The sequence below is a fragment of the Protopterus annectens genome, chromosome 11.part0 (genome assembly GCF_019279795.1).
Source record: "Protopterus annectens isolate FY-2018-M chromosome 11.part0, PAN1.0, whole genome shotgun sequence".
NCBI classification, from domain to species: Eukaryota; Metazoa; Chordata; order Ceratodontiformes; family Protopteridae; genus Protopterus; species Protopterus annectens.
The window spans coordinates 945,979,800-945,999,753 of record NC_056745.1 but is presented as its reverse complement, the minus strand read 5'-3'; the positions used below and the strand labels follow the sequence as shown (position 1 = coordinate 945,999,753).

Below are 19,954 nucleotides of genomic sequence, written 5' to 3'. Positions count from 1 at the left end.
GCTGTGTATTCTTGTTATTGTTATTGTATAGCAAAATGGTTAGCTATGATAATGTGTGATGTGTGAAAATGGATAAATTAGATTAAATGTCTGGGATGTCATTCCTGTCTGAATGCAGCAAGTTGTGATAATTAAGTACATGAATGCGTTAATATGATAAAGGTTTGAGGCTATGATACTATGGCAAAAGTTATAAGATGTATCCTCAAATTAAAACCTCCAACTTTCAAAAGATATGGCAACATTTTTTAAAAAAATTTTGGTTGGCTTTGTTTTCAAATATAGGTTAAATAGTGAAGATTGCTATAGTTGTGAAAATTTGATCATCTGATAAACTGAAGTTTCACAACTCTGGCCATAGTAAATACAATTAGGCCAGATATTCAGCCTAATTATTTGAGATTCTTGCCATGATGTACATCACTATACAGTTACAACAGAAAGGCAGATTTCCATGTTGTTATACATGGTCATCTAACAGAACTGCATGATAACTGAGACATTACCCATAAGGAAGGACTCTCCCACATTTTATCTTAAAAGCCTGGTAGCTTTGTATATAAAAATGACCAAACCTAAGCAAGTAGCTGAAAATCCTATAAAATACATTGAACCTGTCAAATATAAATGCATATATACATACACACGTGCACGCACACATACATGCGCATGTGCGCAGCCTCTCTCTCTCCTTTGAGCAATAAGGAGTCATATTTCATCAAGTGGTAGGTGTACCTACTAGAAGCAGTAATGTATTACTATGTACATTACTGAATAACAGCCAGACTAAGTACAGTATTGCATGGTGCAATCTGTCAGCTGACAGTTCATACTAAATACAATGCATGTATACTGAAAGACTTCAGCTAGCAAGAATAAAACAGAATCTTACTGTGCCTCAAACCGAGTTGAGCAAGCCTCAGCTATTGCAGATGAGACACAGTGACTGACTTTGTAATTGTAGATACAGACTTAAACAAGCACACTCTACAAGTTCAGGATGTATACTAGAACTGCTGAAGCAGAGAGGTCTTCCCAAGACAGGATTATGTTTTTACCTGTAGTCCTATTGCAAGATGTGCCAAGTTTGACAAAAGTGAAAGCACTGTGATATTAGCTACACTTTCCAGCAGAAAACTACATGCTTAGACTTGGTAATACGTCTTGTTCTTTTGCCCCTTAGACTTGTCCTTTGTCCTGTCCTGATATGACTATCTCTTATGAACCTCCTATATGTCTTGTGTGATTATATGATCCTTTTTTGGCTTTGGCCAGAGTATGATAAAAAATAGTCTGTTTATATAATTTAATTTTATAAGTATGTATAACCCATATAAAGCTAGTATGCAAACAAATTATTAATGCAGAAACAGTCTCAAATGAGTCAGATAAGAGCTGTCAGTAAAATGAACTTATTCATAAGGGAACAGGGAGTCAAGTGAAACACACTGCCTTAATGGCAATAAGTGCAGTCCTCGGGGGGGGGGGGGCACTAATGCACTTCTTTGAGTTTTGTGTCTACAAGGAAAAATGTCATCCTGGAACGGATAGTGTGGGGAATTCATAAGTTGCATAGGCAAGCTTCTTTTATTAGGGGAAGTTATATTCCAGCAGCCTGAGCATAACAGCTCTACCAATAGTAACCATTGCACACCTCTCAACTCTTCCAATTTTGGAGGAATGTTCTTATTTCAGGTCTAATTTACCCAGCACAGGATGTCTCTATTGTTGGATGCTTGTCCCTATTTTCTGGCTTAATTTACCATTTCACGCAAATTTCTGATCCACCTCATCACATCTGATTTTGAAGCTGTCTAGTACACAGAAAGCCATTCTAAATGACCAACATACTAGTGGCACCAACAATTTAAGAAAGAGGTCACACATTTTACATCTTCCTTTTTCTGAAACAAAAATAAATGACCCTCTGTGGTAGAATTTTGCAACACAGTCTAAGTCGACAGATTTTATACTGTCTCCTTGATAATGTGCTTATATTTTTTCCCTTATTTTTGTCACTTTCTGTTTTTTAAATGTGTTTCTGAGTACTATCCCACATTTCTCCTGAAAGTGGGATGAGTTATATGTTATTTGGTATTCAAATATTGGGCAAGTTAAATGCCCAGATTTTTAGATGGATATTTCTACTTTACAAGAGCCTTTGTCCCTATTTCAAATATCTGCAAGTTGAGGTTATGTAAGAAACCAGCAACCTAAGATTTCTGTACTACACATTAAGTGTACTTCTGCAGTGAGTACTACAATAGTTACAGAGTTATTCAGATTAGTGTCATTTTTATTATTAAAGTGATAGGTTGCTAAACCTTTGCCTTCATGAATGCCAAATGTACTGTCTTTGCACTGAGCATCTCTGAGATGATATTGGATGACTGCACATGGGTCTTATAGCATTGGAGTAGGCATTCAGTGCAGCTGATTTTTTTCCTGCGTCTATCACTTTCAGACTGGGAACATGGTAAGCTTGCAGTAAATTCCAATAAATTAGATAAGACCACAAAGAAACATCTGTAGTGAATCCATTAGCTCCTTGCATGTGTCTGTACAACAAAGCAGTGCATGTACAGGGTAATGTTATGGACTCTGCACTACAAATGTTTGGCAGGTTTTTGTCATTTTGCCTTGTTTTGTGTACATAGGGCTAGATTCCAAAAGGCTTGCTCTCAGTGTACGTTTGCCTTGCTTCCAAAAGACTTGCTCTTAGTGAAAGTTTGACTTACTTCAGTGTAAGGCCTAATCTATATGTAGGCTTATACAGGGGAGCAGATTGCAAAAGACCTGCTTTCATCCTGCTCCTAGTGTAAGTGGTCACTTACACTGAGAGCAATGCTTTTGGAAATGGGCCCATAGTGTTTGAATTATCTCACTACCATGTCTGAGGGTTGTCTATACAGTATTTCCTTTCTTTTTAAGATGTGCTAAACATTTGTAATTAGTGTCTACATTTTACCCATAGTAAATGGAATACTGTTTTATTTTAACATATTTTGCTTTCAAGTTCAAGTTCCTGTCATATGGTATCTTAAGGTCTGTTATACTTCATAGAGTTGGCAACTGGCCAGCACCGTGTGCCACTTTTGATATGTCAACTATGCATACAGACAGCAACAGTTGGACATTATTTTTTGACAGATGGTAGCATGCCATTTCCTCAACAGCTGTTATAGAAATGGCAACGTGTCAATGCACACCAATGATTTTTTTTCCTGCAGTTTCCCTGCCTCTCTGCATAGCATGACCTAAAACTGAGCTGCATGTCATGTTGGCAGCAGGATCATTAAATGATGTCAGTACAATGCTACTGCCAAGCAGGGCAGTCATCACATTTTTGTGGCTGTTTAATGATGGAAAGAATGAAACAATGCTAGTCGCTAATAAACAGTTTGGTACAACTTCTTAAGTTGTATTGCAGTGCCTTTAATATTTTAACAATTAACTTAACTTCAAATTAAGAATTTATTTTTTTATATTGTGGCTAAAATTCCTGTTTTACACCACTAGATTTTTAAGGGTAGTTGCAAGTTTTGTGACACAAAAGGATGCTTCTACAGATAGATTTCCAGTCTTAATACCAATACAGTAATTACCTTTAGAAGAATATAAGTACAGAATGAGGAAGTGTTCCCATGCGAAAAATGAGGCTTATTTATGAGTAGTGACTCCTCAGAAGTTCAACATGGTGTACCATTTGCAAAATATTTAACAGCAAGGCACTGCAAAAGTTTAATAAAATAAGAAAATACTTGTAATTATACAAAAAGTTTAGCAGTTTTGCTCTGTATCTTTACAAGTCAAAAAGGTAGCATGTTTTCTTCAAAAATACAGCAGCCAATGTGTTCATATCATATAAGATGGTATCATGGGCATTGCTTCTTGTAGCCATTAATAATTTTTGTCTAATGATCATTATTATGTGCAGATAATGACTGCTTCTTGTATGGGCATGTGGCTTAAATGCTAACATTTTATAATTAATCAAAAGCCATCTGTATCAAAGACAGCACTTGAACCTGAAGCATATTATCATCAGTATAAATAATGCCCATGTTTTCTTTTTTCATTAGTTAACAACCATATAAAACTCAGGAACAAACATTATCTAATCCTAAGGATTTCACTTCTCACTTTGCTTCAGGAGCAAGAATCAATGTATGGCCTTTCGGTATGAGCTACATCCAGATGGGTAATATACAGTGCTGGATCTACTCCATGATTCTTTAATTACACTATATCATTTTCTGAATCTTGTTACAACCATCTGGTCAGGAATCATATAACTATATCTGCAGCAGTAGATCAACACATTGTAGAACAAAGAAACCCTGCACGATCAGCAGATGTTTTACAAAAAGAGTGATGAAACAGAAATTATAAAGGAGAAAATTCAGCTGCTTAGGTGGCGATGCACTGGGGCACACCTAGGCAAATGCCCTGGCTGTAAAGTACTGCGCCCTGGTGAATGCTCCAGTAAAAAATACAAAGTTGTATGTATTTATTTATTTACTTACAGTTGTATTTTTAACACAATCAAAAATAGAAGTAACAGGGGAGCAAAATCAGGGACAATTTTAAGTATTACTCTAATTCACTTAAAAGTTAAGACAACAATAGGTTATGTATTAGCATGCATTTTCCGAATAGTAAGAAATATGAAACTCTAATGTGTGCCATTATTGACTTGGCTGCAATCTTCTGTGTGTTACCAGAAAGTTGGGCCCACAACAAAAAATGAGAGAAAGAAAGGGAGACAAAATCAGGGAAGTTATGGAAAAACAAAGACATTTCATAGATATTGTTTCCTGTGATATACATTTCTAGGGTTATTTTTACCACTTTTGGACATCACAACTGATTGCCAGAAGTGTCTGCATGCTTGGGGAGGAGAGGAAGCATAACTCTTAACTGTACCTCAATTCAAGAAATGTTCCTTATTTTGAATATTTAAAATTCAATGTTTCAAACTATTCCATTGAAGAGGTCTAACACACTTGCATTGTTGTGATTTTTTTAAATAGTAGCCATGCTAAATAATACTGAATTATATTACTTCATTAAAACAATTCTTAATAAGTATGAATAAATTATTATTAACCGAGTTGTGAACTTGTTAGTTGAAGTTATTTGTTAAGTGTTCCTGTGTTTCACATTTTATTCATTTGTTCCATGTCAGATGAAAGGTTTCTGTTCTACCTTATGGATGTAGATTTAAAGTTATGAGTAGTAACTACTGGAAGGCTGAGACTAATCACATTAAAGTGAGCACTGGTGTGACTTAATAGGAGGTGGGGCAGGGGTTAGTGTTTGAAAGCTCCAGTATGAAGTTAACTACTTTCATTTGATGTTCTTTCACTTTTTTTTCCTGGCAAAAAACAGACATGTCTATGGATCTGTGTTAACAATACACACTGTGCAAAGCACAATATGCTTGGATTTATTTATTTTTATTTAATTTTTATAGAAATTGACATAGGGTGGGGTTTCCTATAACAGTAAGTGGAAATACATTATTATGGATGTTCATAGGCATGAGGTCCAGGAAACACTGAAAAGCCTAGTCCAGTTTCCCATTTGTCCCAAAGCACTGTTAGGTTAAATAACTTGTTAGTGGTCACACAGAAGGCAAATAAAGGCTGAGTGCATCAAATCGTGCCACAGAAAGCATCTCTTTAACTGGTTATAGTCTTAATCTTCTATGCAAACTGCCAGGCCAAAAAAAAAAAAAAAAGAAACTGGTTCATAGGTCATTACTAGGTCTGCAGTCAAGAGGACCATTAAGTAGCCTAGAATAAACTTCCAAAGGTCCAAAAGCACTGACTAGTTATGTGATTTGCCCAGAGTCACACAGTGGGTAAATGGGGTGTATATTACTACAATAAAAACTCACTTCAGTGAAACCCGTTTGAATGACACATTTTGAATGAATGGCTCAAATATCGAAGACCAAAAATAAAAAAACCTAAGGGACGAAAACTATCACTAACTGTTTTATGCAGGGGGGCAAGCCCCCCAGTACCCTCGCTATTTAAATATACCAACTCCGAGATTGCACTCCATTGAAGGGAAGAATTCCCTATGGCAATCTCCATTCACTTTTGCGATATTTGAGACATTCGCTTAAAATGTGTCACTAAAACAGGTTTTGCTGAAGTGAGTTTTTGTTCTAGTAATATAGACCCGGTAAATGGAGTTGGAAGGATTCAAACTCTGTAGCTTTGGCATAGGAAGCAGCTCATTAATAAAAATAAAATATTAACAGGCTGAACACAAGTCAACCCATCGGAGATAAATCCATAAAATCCATAAAACATTAAATTACAATCAGTTAAATGCTTTCATCTTGAACAGACTTTATCAAAACCTTAAAATGTCAGAACATACAGATTTAAATATCATACAACTTAATTCTCTTTAATAGCTGACCAAGAACTCACTCTTTAAAACCTTGTGCATCCAGTGTATTATTTGAATATTTAATACTTTATTTAAAATATTTAAAAGAACAGTAAAAGCTTCTGCTGATATGAAAGTAAAATATTTAAAAGCATAAGCATTAGAGCTACTTATGTATTTTACAACTTCACTACCCTAATTCTTAATGCACTTGTGGATGTAATTATTAATCCCTAGTGGTGGGGTGTTGCAGCTGCATTCAACAGCTACTGCCAATGCAATTCTTTATACTGTAGGGTATTTTCTCAACTTCCTCCCCTAGAGAAATTAAATGCACAGTTTCTTGCTTTTCAGCTCACTAATAATCAATACTTTAATAAGCATCATTACGCCTTATATACCAGGCAAAGATCACCTCTCAGTAACCTGTAGAAGATAGAGTATATAGCGAGAGAGCTTAAAGGTGATCCATACAAGACAATGTATTTATACCCAGGATTCTTCTGGTAAGGAATGTTTATATGTGTTCCAACTGTTGCATATATCTGGTCAGGTACATGCCAAAGGAAGCATTATATTCAATGATGGGTCTGATAAGGGCCGGATAAAGTGGCACTATGACTTCCTTAGACCTGGATGCCATGCCCTTAATTATAAATTGGGCAACATAGAATATTTTTCTTACTACCTTGGCCACATTTTGTCAAAGGTCAGATTACTCTCTATATATATTCCCAAATCCCTGACTACTGAGTCAGCTCTTAGGTGTGTCTTATTGATGGGTTAGCCTGGGTGACAGATTTCCAAAAAGTGTTATAATGCATTCTTTCTCACTCAGCTTTAGTCTATGATTTTTAGCATCAGTCATCTGTCTGCGTTAGACTCTCTTGTAAGATGTTTGTGCCATGAGGGGAATTTTCAGTCATCTGTGAACTTATTCAGCCAGAGGCCCTTGACATTAGTCTTTACTTCTGAGAAGTAGATGACAAATAGGAGTAGTTCCAGCACTGAGCCCTGAGTTACCCAACTGGTGTTTTGTGCCTTAGTCGAGGTGGTATCAGCAATCCTGACTTCCTGGGTCCTGTCTGTGACACAGCTGCCAAACCAGGGAGTCATGTAGGAATTTATGCACAGCCAGTAAACCATATTAAAAAGTTTCCTGCAGCTGTTAGTACGGCAAAACAATAACGAAGGGAGAATTTAAGGCATTTATTTCAAGTATCTAAGTTTACCTTAAAGAAGACAAGGGTGTTATTCTGCTTAACATATCATGAAAGGTTGTTCCAGAGAGAGAATACATTGAAATATGATTCTATTCATGCCAGAATATCTTATTTATCTATTAGAGAAGGTTTAACTCATTTTACAAAACATTTAAAGAAACATTTGTTTTATGAATAAATAAAAGTCAGGGTGATTGTATATAAAACAGTTCAAAAGGCTCATCACAGTTCATCAAGGAAAAGTCTATAAGATACCAGCTATGGGGAAAGTGCAGCCACTCTGTCCAGACAACTAAGGGTCTTGGGATCATTGACCTTTTTAGCTGTGAATCTCTGAGATCTACTAAACCGAATGATATGTTTTAAAAATAAATTCTAAAAGGTGTGTTATATTCAATAATGGGCATGGTAAGAGATGAGTAAATGGAAATTGAGATTTCTTTGGATCTCAGAGTCTTCTTTAGAAATTAGCTAGAAGAATTTCTGAAATACTTTAGTGAAATGATGGTCAAAAAATAAGAAATTATCAACAGGCATGCTTAAGTCCCTCACAAGAGTGCCTTATTGAAGGTGTATGTTGCATGTATATTGTAGGGTGTGACATGAATTGTTCAGATTTAGTTTTAGACCACTGTCTTGCACCAATTTTAATATAATCTAACTCACATTGCACCCAATTTATAGCTGTACTTTGCAAACCTCAATAGCCATATGCCAAGAGTGCTATCTTAATTGTCTGAGAAGTAGATGCCACACAGGAGATGGCACAACATTGAGACCTGTGGTATATCACTGGTAACTTTTTTTTTTTTTTTCAGAAACAGCACTTGTGACTCTAACCATATGAATTTTGTCTGATAATCATTTATCTATTCATTGCTTAGTGTATATGTTTATATTCAGATTTATAAGTCTATCAATAACACCTGCATGAATGATGCTGTCAAAGACCCTGGAAAGGTCTATAAATGCTGTGTGTTCTGCATAACTTATTTACTTTTCCAGTGACTTTTTCAAAGAAATTAACAAGGTTAAGGAGGTAGGTTAATATGTCTCTAACAAAGCTGAAATGATAAGGGTGTAGGGTTAAGAGATTTTAAATGTCCATATAAATGAAGTCTGAGATATGCTTTGCATTTGAGGCTAGTGAGATTAATAGATCTATAATTTCTAGGGCCCATGCTTGGGCCTCACTTCTGCAATGGCATTACAGTGGCTGCTTTTCAGGTCATAGCAATGTAACTAGTACAAAGGCTTAGATGAAAGAGGCTAACTAATGTTTTTGATAGTCATATTTGGTACTTATAATTGGGCAACCTGGTATGCCACTAGGTCACGCCAATGAGGTATTAGCTTTTGTGAGGGCTGAAATGTGATGCTCATTAGTTATCATAGGTGCTAGCTGGGATTGTGGAATCTTTGGAATAGTTTTAACTGTGGGTGGAGTAAAATTTGTCAGCTAGGATATTAGTTTCTTTGGGATAGACTGAACAGTATTACTGTGGACTAATTAGTAGTTCTTAATGTTCCTGACATAATTAAAGAAACATTTGTAGTTGTTTTGGTTTCAATGGCTATTTTAAGTTGATACCCAATGTTGAGCTTCTTAATCATACCCTTACGTTCTTTTCTAGTTTTCCTAATTGTGCTCTAAAGGTGGGTAGAAAGGAACCTCTTCTAAGCCTTAAGTGACTTCATTTGCTGGTTATTTGGTGTGTTTATATGGATATTCCACCACTGTGGTTTCTTTTTAAATTTCCAGGTTTAGTTCAGATAGGGACTGCTTTATCAATAAAACTATTTAAGTGGAAGTAGAAGTCATATGTAGAGGCAGCAGCTTTAGCAATGGGGTCCATCACAAGAGGAGGATTACAGTGTAATTTATTTATGTCAGTATGTATTGAAGGTTTGCTTTTGAGAAATCCCTCTACAAAGAGATGTTTGGTGGGGAAGTATGCCTCTCAGCTGTCAAGATTTTCACAGAATGTCCAGATTTTTGCCTCATATTTTTGGTCAGTTCCTCATAAAATTTGTGATTTTTCTGGATTTCTGTGGCAAATCAGTGAGGACTGAATTAACTGAATAATGACAGGCATTTAATTTCTAGATTTCATATCCTTCAAAAAAATGCATGGTAAACACAACACATTTTATTCTAACAACTTTCTATGTTTATAAGAGCAATATTTAAAATGTGTCCTTATTTTGGGGGGTTTGCCCCCATTGTTTTTGGCTTTGTTCAAATATTTTGTGCTAAGAGGTTGAGAGCTATGTGGGTGAAGTATTATTACCTTTATAGGAAATGGTCACTGATTTATGGTTTGATGTAATGAGAAATGCCCTTGGAAGTGTGCAAGAAGGGGCTAAATTTGTGAGTACAAGATAAAGGTCATTTTGACCTTCACATGCCATTTCTCACCTTCACATAACTTGGACAGCTGTAAAGTCTTACAGGCAGTGCATTTTCACTTCATTTGTTCCTTTCTTATCTTATAAATGTAGCTGGATTATGGCATTGTTATTAATATTACAAGTACAAATACATAGTTTATCTGAAAGAAAGGCAGCTCTGTACAATATCTTGCAATTAGATATTCAACCCTGAATCAGAATAAATTATCCAAGATGATAGTGTACTGATCCATTCACTGCTGAAACAAACACCACAACAGTGTGCCTCAGCCACACATGTCATAGGGGTATGTCTGTGACAGTTTCATTTCATTTTGTTTCAGTGTCAGATAGGCCTCATAAGATAACCTGAATTTTCACTATAGTGTGTTTAATTTAATACAAACTCAAGCACCTAATGTGGGGATAAAAGCCAGGACCTTTTGATTTTCCCAACTTCAAATGGAAATGTGCTACCTGCAGCGTCATTGATCCTTAAATTTAATGCATATTAAAATCATCATTAGAGTTATTATAGCTACTGTCGAATATCAGCAAAGCTACATTTGTCTTACGCAACACATACTGTGTTAAAACTGTAGCACATTTGCTTTGTTTCCTTAACAGAACCTCACATGTTGTCCTTAAATCGTTTTTACTCCAAACGATAAGTACCCATTCCTCTTCTCACGCTCTCAATCTCAGCCACTTTATCCGACATTTTCTCTTTCTTCAGTCCCTTGTGGAAACCATGCTGAAATCACACTTTGCTTGTTTGCGAGTAAAGCAATTTTTTTGTTTTACCTGTCTATTGCTTCTCTGTCTCTCTGTGTGATGCACTAAATAGTTCATACCTAATATGCATTTCTGTGTAGATCACATGCATGACGATAGCCAAACATAAAGAAAAGATATAATGATGAGCAAACTAAATGGCCACCATTTTGCTCAGCACAAGGATACTGGCTGTCTCAGTTCTTTGCACATAAGTTAAAGAGGTGAGCCAACAAATAAGGAAACTGTTGCATATTTGTTACATTACTTTCTATCCTGATTAATTTTTTTCACATTTTAGAATTTGTAGTACAGCATCAGTCCTGGATTTAGGATAAATATCATAAGAAAAACAAAACTAGAGGAACTAGTAGCCTGGCTGCTTTCCTCAGGGACGGTGGGGGAACACCAGTCTAGAATTTTATGTACAGGTACAAAAATTCTGTCTGCATCTCTTTTTCGATCTTTACCATTATCCACATGCATAATTATGATCTTATAAAATACTATTCTGACAACAGGATGTTGCTGCTGAATAAATTGTTTTATTTAGAAAATTCTTCTTTAGAAGAAGATGCTTTTTTTTTCTTTTTAAAGTAAATCTGCTGAGGTGACATTTTCATTACCTGGACTACAAGGGGGAACTATCGATGCCAGCTGCAGCCTAGAATGCAATAAAAATTCATGGCAGGCTTCATTTAATTCTAGATACTTATCCTGCATACAAAGCCAGTAATTGTTTTTAGGTCAGTCATTCAGATAACCTACAATTATGCTGCAAAACTAAGAGGTTATAGAAAATGTGTGACTTTCACTAGAAGCTGTTAGACTGGAAAATACTGTGCTGTGTTACGTCTGGCATTATGCCAACTATAAACTCCAGAGGAGTAGAACAAATGCTTGCTATATCCAGCAGACCTAGGGAATAACATGCTTAACAGAACTTTTACGATCCACAAGTGGAGCTCAACTAATTCATTCTGATGTCTTGCATTTTAGCAAGGGGAGCCAGACTCATCTGAAGGAAAAGTTATTTTATGCAAGTCTTTCAGCAGCAGGCTGGCATCTTTGAATGTGAAAGCTGGAAAACCAGGGGATATTTTAAAATATTTTGTTTGGACTTTGATAAACTGTGACATGTGGTACACCTATGAAGTATTTCCCTGCCCTCTCAGATACATTAAAAGCCATGTTTAATAATTCATATTTACTTGGTCATTATCCTAAGATGACATAATAGTACTTCGTGGTTGCATTGAATTATTTTGGAATAATCATTCAGGCAAACAGATTTTTCAGTATTCTCAAAGTCATCTATAATGATATTACTGAACTGCACTCAGCTCATCTTTTTTATAGTTCTTTATAACAAATCATTTTATTAAGATATTTTAAATATGACATAACATTTGTAATAAAAACAACAGAATTTTGAAATTCTACAACTTCTTGATTATATTTCAAAAATCTGCTGGTTATCATAAATAAAAGCCAGGTATACACACACACACACACACACACACACACACACACACACACACACACACACACACACATATATATATATATATATATATATATATATATATATATATATGACAAAAGCAATAAGCAAATTGAAGATATTTAGCTAAATCAGTTCAGCCATGGAAGGATGAAAAGCTTTTGTAAAGTTCTGAAGACAAAAACACAAGTGTATGAGCAAGCACACATGTGTACACTCACACACACACACACACACACACACACACACACACACACACACACACACACACACACACACACACACACACACACACACACACACACACACACACACACACACACGCACACAAACAACGCACACACAGATACATAGAGAGAAACAAAATAACTTAATTCTGAATAAGAGTTCCTATCTTTGGCCATCAAAGATAACTTGTAAGTGTCAAATATAAAACTCTTATTATGGTGGTAAGAGAAAATGCCATAGGTTTCCATGGGTATGTCTTAGGCTTATGATCCCTGTTTAACTGGTAAATACTCTGCTGACTCCCTTTTATTTAAAATGGAGACCGCCAACATAGTTTGTATGTTCAGAGATACTGTTCTTGCCATCTAGCTACATAAAAAGGATGCTTTAACAAAGACACCACAACAGTATCCTAAAACTTCAGTGTTTCTAACCAGATCGTATTCATTCCTAGAGCTACGAAACAGTGTAACTGTTTAATTGCCCAGGTGACTTCATTAGCAGAAATAGACTCAGTCCCTTCATTTGCTTCTGACATTGTGCCCTCAGGGCAGAGCATGACCACTGGAGGGGGGCAAGACTTATAGTAAGTGCTCCTTCTACCTCGTAATAATGGTCTCTTTGACACCAGGCTTTCTCCACCCTTTCCCAGAACAGTCTGAACAATTTTACATATTACCCTCCAGAGTCACTGCATGGTTTGCTGGATATTTTTCAGGCCATCAAAATGTCCTTCTCTATGTCACCAGCAAGCACTTCCCACACAAGCCTTCCCATCATTCATTGCCACAGCTGTTGCTTTCCTGGTCTGACACACCTATCTTTCTTCTAGCCTTGCATCAAATGCCTCATTCTGTAAACGGAAAGCTTCTGTCACCAACAGTATCCACTAACAGGTGTTACATTTATCACCATAACAAATACAAATTGCCCTTTTGTTGCAACTATTTACAGCTCCATTAACTACTGAACTCTAAAAGATGGTCTATTCACACTCCACATGCACGATCCCAATGTATATGGGAGAAACTCTTCTGGAGGTGAGAGTTGAACTAATCACAAATGGGTTCCTGTTAAATGATTGACAAGTAAATTCTTTCCCTGGGAAAGAAATCGCTTGGCCACTTCTGGTACGTTGCCATTTTCATGACTGTAGTGTGATCTTGTAGTTGGTATATTTAAGTGGGGGGGGGTGTGGTGGCAAAGCCTCCCACTTTATGTAATGTTTTATATATATATATATATATATATATATATATATATATATATATATATATATATATTTTTTTTTTTGTTTGTGGAACAGCAATTTTTTCCCTTGGGGAAAAAAATCACTGTTCTAAGAGTTGGAGATAAGTGTTCATGTACATGGGTTTGATAAACCATTGTTCGCTTTTTTAAGCATTTGATGATTTAACATAGACCCTCACAAACACATAGGCAACAACAAGGTATTCCCAGAGCAGCCTCACAGAACGTTTAATTTTTTTGAAGTTCTGTCCAAGTGCTACCTTGGAAATCTAAGCCATCTTCCATCCTTCTGTTGACCAGCTGACAGGTCAGCATCTTCATTGATTCAGCAGACTTAAGCATATGGCCACATGCTTGAAATATGAGCCAAGATGCTCTGGTAAGTATACCAATTAGCAACCTTGTAATTAATGTGGTGTTCATTATGAACAATATTTGAGTAGCACATAGTGAATGACCCCCATGGTGCAGAGGGATAAATCCCTTACTACGACCCATATGACCCATCTTTGACTAGAAGATTGGGCACTGAAGGGTCCATTTGGGAGGGAGATGGGAATGAGCAACCAATGTCAGCTTGCCCAACCTAGGGAAGAGATACAGCCTGGACTCATTGCTGTAAGCAGCATACGAGCTGAGTGAGGTCAGTTTTGCATTAATGGTGAGTCACTTAGTTGTAGACTGAGCAGTGCTTTACCAGAGATTGCAGAGTTGTCTCTCAGTTGGAAGGGTTAGGGCCTACTCCCTGTCAGCAATATGATGCTGTACCAGGATCCCGGATCTCCACATCAGCCCTGGATGATGCTGCACCAGGATCCCTGATCTCCACATCAGCCCTGGATGATGCTGCACCAGTATCCCTAATCTCCACATCAGCCCCGGATGATGCTGCACCATGATCCCTGATCTCCACATCAGCCCCGGATGATGCTGCACCAGGATCCCTGATCTCCACATCAGCCCCAGATGATGCTGCACCAGGATCCCTGATCTCCACATCAGCCCCACATGATGCTGCACCAGTATCCCTAATCTCCACATTAGCCCTGGATGATGCTGCACCATGATCCCTGATCTCCACATCAGCCCCGGATGATACTGCACCAATATCCCTGATCTCCACATCAGCCCTGGATGATGCTGCACCAGTGTCACTGATCTTCACATCCGCCCCGGATGATGCTGCACCAGGATCCCTGATCTCCACATCAGCCCCGGATGATGCTGCACCATAATCCCTGATCTCCACATCAGCCACAGATGATGCTGCACCAGGATCCCTGATCTCCACATCAGCCCCGGATGATGCTGCACCAGTATCCCTGATCTCCACATCAGCCCTAGATGATGCTGCACCAGGATCCCTGATCTCCACATCAAACCCGGTTGATGCTGCACCATGATCCCTGATCTCCACATCAGTCCCGGATGATGCTGCACCAGTATCCCTGAACTCCACATCAGCCCCGGATGATGCTGGTTCATAGGCTTATAGGAGGGTACTAGGCTATTGGCCCTAGGGCCTATATAAGCCTAGCCAAAAATTAACCCTGGGTTTTGCCACCCAAGAAAATTATTCTCCTGTGCCCCTGTTGAGCAGAGCCACAGAAGTGATCCCTGGGATAAATTTCCTATCTCCCATCCAATCATCAAGATTTTTCTTGAAGAGTGCTAATGAGGAGCTCTGTTATAGTTCCACCAGGATCCCTGATCTCCACATCAGCCCCAGATGGTGCTGCACCAGTATCCTTGATCTCCACATCATCCGTGGATGGGGGCCAAGGTGAGCCCAGGGGATGCTAAGATTGTTCTGTCAGATCTACTGAATCAAGAGAGGAGCTGGTAGCAGCTGATGTTCACTTTTGGGAAGGGTGAAATATTTTGCTTACATGGAAGTCAAATAACAATTCACTACACCATTTCAAATCAGGCAGACCACATATTTTAACCATCAACATATCTCCATGATTCTTTGTGGCATTGATGAAGTCTTCCATTAGTGCAACAAAGTCAGCATATGTTATATTATAAAACGTCACACCCACATAAATCAAAGATATAGGAATAGGAAATGATAAGATAGTACAAATTGTGCTGTTGGGAAGAAAGCATATGTATGCCTAGGCTTACAAAATAACCACAGTTGGTAAGGGAAGACATTTTATCACATGAGAGAATGGGAGTAAATTTAAGACAGCACACAGAGAAAAGAAATAGGAGTCAATATTATTTCATTTTTTTAGTTCTTGATCTACTTTCCAGATGACATTTTACATTCTGAAAGAGCAAATCATCCTCTGCCTATAAAAAAATAGTACCTTTAGGCAGAGACAGAGAGAGGGGGGGGATATGAAATATGTATCTGCAATTGCAATTACGATTGTAATCAGCATCATGGGTGTCTAGTGTAGTTTAGGTTTAATAATGGAGTTTCCTACACTCCCATAGCCCAAGAAACACATGCTTAGTGGTATTTGGTGTCAATAATATCTCTTTACAGGGAAACACTCAAGGTATTGTCTTTGAATTATTTAATGAAAGACACAAATGTTCATAAGTTCAGTTATTAAACTTTGGCTCATCATGTATTCCACGTAGTCCTAAAAGATCAAATTCTGTAGCATTACTTCAGTACTAGACATTGCATTACTGAATATTGCCTGACATTGTATGTTAACCATTGTTTATTAATTTGCAGCCTTGGAGTCTTTTGCATCATTATGTATATGTGTCAATCTATTATTACTCATTGGGTCTATTTCTTATATTCATTGTTTAAAGTTTTTTCCCCAAGATTGCCCCGCAAATGAATTATGTCCAGGTGGACCTTCTCTATCACCAAATGCAAGAAAATGAGATGCCTGGGGTAGGAAAGGGTAGACCACTGACAGCTGGCATGCCCACTACTACACGATTCTTGCCACTGGAGAGTGGCTGGCCTAATACAGCTTCCCAGGCATGAATGGTTGGGCTATAGGGCTCCCACCAAACATGGAGATGCATGGTTCCCACCCACGTGGAACAAATGGGCCATCTAAGTACATACAGTGGAGCTACTGGGCATGGCTGTGAGAAGTGAAGGAACAAACATGAAGTGCAAGCATTAAATATTGTTTAACATAGTGTGGATACCACTTTGAAATGTAAAGGTGGTATGTAAATATATTGCTACACTTATCATAAAGCTAATGACTACAAAGCAGAGATCAAACTATATCCCATCAATATGAATTACAGATGCTCCCATACTTTAAAAAGGAGTAAAACAAAAAAGAAATGAAAGTATTGTTTTTTTTCAAGGGGCCAAGCTCCTCTGCACCCCGCCCCTATATGGAGGACTATGTCCCTCATATATTTTTAGGTATGGATGACAATGGAATTTGCTCATGTCTTGCAGTTGTTTAGCTATTTCCTGATGAAGTATACTGCAATTAGCTATTTTTTACATTTTAATTTGTTAGATTAATAAACCAGTGGACAGTACTGAAAACATTACTCATATGTGTCTTAAAAAGTCTCCAAAATTGACATTTGTAAAGAATCCAAACATGTCAGTATCACTGAACATACTAAAATCTAACAGGAGGTTGAATTCTCAAAAGGTTAATTTACTGTATACATATAATAATACTTAGCAATCAGAGTAGGGATCTAAGCTATGCAAAGGGCGTTAGAACTATCAGTATCAGCATTGTGAAAGGTACTGGATATTTTTAAATAAGAAAACTGTTTTACAGTTTGGTGAGTGTTTCTATGCAAATACCTTGCTACACTTCTCATCGTACAACAAACGACTGTAAAAAAGAAATGAAAGTATTTCCCCTCAACAAGAACCACACATGCTCCCATACAGTAAAAAGGAGTAAAATAATAAAATGAAAACATTGTGTTTTGAAAGGAGCAAGCTCCCTGCAACCCATATATGGAGGAGTACATCCCCATCCATCCTGCCATTTATGTATGCCAACTCTCAACATCACACAACAGTGGAAATTATATAAAGTCTCAATACTCATTGTAATGATATCTGACACCACTGCAGCTGACCAACTTATTAAACAGGCTTTACTGAACAGCTATTGACTAAAAATCAACACAGTAGTATTTAAGGTACCCATTTTGAATGCACTAAACTCTAAAATGATGACTTTGCAATGGAAAATCTGAAATCTGCATCAAATATGGATGGCTATAAACAACGAGTGATGGAGCTAGTAATGTTGCTTCATAGTGCTCTGTTATACATTTTGGTTGTTAGCTGAGGTGCCTTCTGTACAGATTCTGCACTGCCTCCCAGTGGGTTTTTGCTGGGGCACTATATTTCTGTCTATTCTTAAAGATGTGCCACAGATAAAATTACCATCTTCTTAATTGCCCACAGGTATGTGTGTAGCATGTGTACATGTGCAACCTGCGATGGGCTGGCATGCTGACCAGGATTAGTTTCTCTGCATTGTCTGCCTTGTCTCCAGTGAATGCTGGGGTAAACTGTAGCTACCCCATGAATCTAAACTTGACCAAGTGAGTAACCACAGGTATAAATAAATAAACAAAGTAGAAAACAGCAAGACATTACACCTAATGATCTCCATTTATTAGATCAGTTTTATCTGGCTACTGTGGAAAAAAGAAAACAGACTCTCTGCCTGGAAAAAAAAGAAGATTTTGCTGTTGTGTTGTACTGCAACAAAATTCAATTGAACATTTGTTAAGATATGGAAGCTGCATCTCAGTAAAGAAGAAATGTCTTCATGAGTTTGAATATTTGTGAGGAAAGAAGTTACATAGTCAAAAGAATTACTGATAAGGAATGAGGTTTGTAAAAAAAATTGTAAATCTGGTAATCCCCAGCCTTCTTATCTTAATTAAAAGACCAATTTTCTACTGAACTGATTTGTATTATATCAGTGACTACTAGCTAATTTAAAAATTTTCTTATATGAACCATCATGATATACTGAAGAAATATGTTTCTCGATATAAGTCATACTTTACCCAAATCTCTTATGCGTGTGCTGACTTAATAAATCTGCCAGATGACACTGCTGTTAATTTCTTGTTACAGTCCATCCAGCCTTCCTCCCCTATGACTCAGCTGAAGAAATTATCAGAATTGTCTGGCATATGAAAATGCATATGGTTTGGTTTTGTTTTGTGTGCTGTAATCATGTGTATTCTGTATATGGACAGACTGGATCAATGTCATCTATGGTTTCTTCCAGTGCTCCTCCATTCTTGGTCTTCAGAGACTGCAGCATTTTTATGATGCTGTTCAGTCATTAGTAAATGTTTTTTCTCAATAAAAAAAAAAAAAGCATTTTGACACTGTATTAATCACGTTTAAGATTGGTTTACTGTATTAATACAGGTCAGTGGCGGCTGGTGACTTCAAATCAAAGGGGGCTGCAGGAGATAGCTGAATGGGTGGGGTCAATGGGGAGGGGTGTGGCTAACTAGAAAGGGGAGGAGCTATGCTCAAAACCACAAAAACTGTAACTTTAATTAAATACGCTGCCATGGGTGTCAAACCATCATTATGAGAGTCCAATCAAGACAAAATGAAGCGTAGAAGAAAAAAATATTTCAATGCATTGGCTGTATGACAGCTTACTTAATATCTAGATGGAAACAAAGAGGTTGTGAGGCATGAACAAATAGATTACTTTTTAAATACGGAGAGGAAGTGATTGGTTTTAACAGTTTTTTATTAGACAATGTGATTGGTTTATTTGTACAGGTGAGGGAGTATATAAATGGTAAAATAGGATTCTAGGACATCTGATGAAGTCTTTATGAGGAGAGATGAAAACGCTGGTCCTATAAGTGCGTTTATGTGTGTATGTAGTTAGTAAAGTTTGTGGATTGTGCATTAAAAAATTTTCTTCAATCACCTCGTACGTTCCATTTCCTGAAGGACCTATGGATACTTTTTAAATACATTACTGGAATGCCAGTAAAAATCAAGTATAAGAAAAACAAGCAGCACTCATCTCAAACCACTTCTCCTTGCACTGCAGTTCTAATTATAATTTATATTCAGCTTTATTAAAGTACCAAGTAACATGCTGAAAGTAGCAATCTCTGTGATAACCCCACTTGCAAAAATGTTTCTTATCCAAAAAAGACCTGCTGCCTGACAACAACTATCTACTTTTTTCATGGAGAAAGCATGACC

The 19,954-nt window shown here is 37.2% G+C and overlaps 1 protein-coding gene across 1 annotated transcript in view; it reads left to right on the top strand.

Annotated features, from left to right (window-relative positions):
* Positions 1-19,954, top strand: part of SEMA3C (semaphorin 3C) — a 709,622-nt gene that overhangs the window by 145,633 nt on the left and 544,035 nt on the right. The window lies entirely within an intron of this gene.